Source organism: Leiobunum rupestre, chromosome 1 (assembly GCF_980474605.1).
Source record: "Leiobunum rupestre chromosome 1, qqLeiRupe1.1.hap1, whole genome shotgun sequence".
NCBI classification, from domain to species: Eukaryota; Metazoa; Arthropoda; class Arachnida; order Opiliones; family Sclerosomatidae; genus Leiobunum; species Leiobunum rupestre.
The window spans coordinates 54738747-54741589 of record NC_143384.1 but is presented as its reverse complement, the minus strand read 5'-3'; positions in this window follow the sequence as shown (position 1 = coordinate 54741589).

Below are 2843 nucleotides of genomic sequence, written 5' to 3'. Positions count from 1 at the left end.
GAGCGCCAATTTGGAACCTAGGTTACCATGTAATTAATCAAGAATTAAACGACCTGAAATCCTCAAAAAACCTTTGGTCTCGGGCTCAGCAGGTGCAATCTAATAATTATATTCTACAAGAAGCTCTGACATATATATCGTCATTAGCTCCTCCGGTAAACAAATTTGGTTACAATTGGTAATATAATTGACCATTAACAAACAATGATTTTGAATTCAGATATTTTGTTGCTTTTCCCCATATCTGAAGCGATCGTGTGCTGCAGAATTTCTAAGGAACGTATTAAATTCAGTACAAATTAACATTGCAGAAGAACTTAATTGTCAATGACGGAAAAAGTAACATTGAAACCAGTCTTTCAGAGGAATCGCACCCCGTTTTGGATAGTTTACTTACAGGGGAAAACTTGAAAGAACAACAAATACTATATTATGTAGCGGGGGCAACTGTTAAATCAGTTTTTAATAACCGCAAATATTTTAAATATCGAAACACTTGCTGTAAAGGGATCTTATTCAAATATTAAGGATTATCAAGATAGATAATTATTTGATTTATCAATCACAACATGGGTGACCCAAACAAACCAAGGGGGATTATTGTATGTGAAAAAAAAACCATATATATTTTTTTCAATTTATGGATAAATGTGTGGATCAGTATTACGATAGTATGCAAGGTTAAGTCTAGTAGATTTTAATTCTGATAGAAAGAAACAAGCTAGTGAATCCCTCTATGAACGTAAATTAGAAATGGAATGACATATTTATTGACTCTATGGCTGTCTTATCCCAGAATGACGTATTAGGGAGTTTTGATATAACTGATATGTATGGTAGTATCCCTATAACTGAAGCCCTTAAATTATTGGAATCTAAATTGAGAAATGACCCTAATTTATCACAAAGATCTCCTCTTAAAATTAATACAATTCTGAAGCTTTCGGAATTATGTTTAAATAGTACTTATTTGAACTGTGATTCCCAAATTTGTAAACAAAAAGACGGCTTAGCAATGGGGAATCCATTATCACCGGTTATAGCAAATCTCTTCGTGGAAAATCTAGAGGATACCATTTTTGGGTCGGACATGGACAAAAATCATTTGGCTTGCTGGCTTCGTTTTATGGATGATTTATTTTTTGTTTGGAAGGGAGACTTGGAATCTTCAACGACTTTTCACAATGATTTAAATAAATTGCATAACTCTATTCAATTCACTATTGAACTAGAAGTTAACCACGAAATTCCTTTTTAGTACTATTTATTAAAAATGATAATGGTAAACTAACCTTTTCATTATTCCAAAAGTCTACTCATTCAAAAACCTTTTAAAACTTTAATTCGAACCACCTCAACCATGTGAAAACATCAGTCGTAAAAGGTTTAAAACACCATATTGAATCCATATCTGATAACCCAATTGCGGATAAATAAAAAATAAAAAATCAGTTAATTGAATCGAATTACCCAAAACACTTATAGAAACCATATTTGACATAAACTTAATCAGTATGCCTCCTGATATGATAAGTAAACCTAAAGAGGAGGTTTTAGTTTTACCCTATATACCCAAAACCACAGAGAAACTTAAACGAATTTTGAAAAATTACAAAATAAACTTAGTATCAAAAACCACTAATATTCTAAAAAATCAAATTTCTCATTTAAAACCTAAAATAGAGGATTCCGCCATTCGAGGCGTTATGTATGAAATCCCTTGCTCATGTGGGAAAACGTATATTGGTGAAACAAAACGTTCCATTTTGGACAGGATTCGTGAACATAAATCCTGTGTGGCTAAGGGCGATATGAAGAACGGGATTTAAAAACATATTTGGTCTACGTTAAATCACTCTAGTAAATGGGATGATTACCAAATTTTATAACGTGAAACAAAGTGATACAAAAGAAAATTCTATGAACGATTGTATATTCGTAAACTAGGTAATTTAAATTTAGATAAAGGATGTCAGGAAGTAACTATTTGGAGTAATATTGTGATTTAAAAATGTTTAATTTATATTTATATTTTAATAATTCACACTGACTTACATATACTTTGGATTTATCGGCTACATCGATTTTCTTACACACGTAAATTGTTATTATTAGAAAAACTTTTGTTTATATTTTAACACGTAGACCTTTGGCTCACATTATATTAGAACTTGAATATGGCGCGTGGTAAAATTTTAAATCAAAGTAAAACTAACGAACGACTGAAGAAGGACCTCGGCTCGAAACGTCTCGTTTAAAATAAAGTTTTATCTTCTAATACCATGCCGTTTTCTCTGAATTAAACATAATTTCTACAAAAACAATTGTATTTAGAAACGATAAAATTGCATAATTTTTTCTGGGGCCAACCACCTCCTCCCTTAAAATATTTTTTTGTATATTTGGCTCGCCTGTGGAAATCTGCTTATCGCCAAGTTTAAAACTAACCACCGTCAATTGTGATTTATACCTTTCTGTAAATTCCTTAGATTGTGCTTTGAACCAAACGTTTTCTTAAAGCTAACGTAAAGCTGAGCATTAAAAAAATATTTGGCTCATACTGCGTAATTATAAGTTAATTAACACTTTTAAAATGTTTGTTAAATGTCTTCTGAATTGGTTCACCCGGGTGGCATCGTTCCATGACTAAACATAGAATTTGCATATAAGTACCTTTTCGAAAATTAATTCAATTACGCGCGCCACGAACGTTTCATGTGAGTCATCAATATAACGCTATTTTCCTAAAGGCAGATTTTCAATAAAAAAAATTGTGGAAGACTTAACAGTAGAAAGCACTAAATCATTGTATCTACTTATTATCGAAAGTGCATAGACAGACT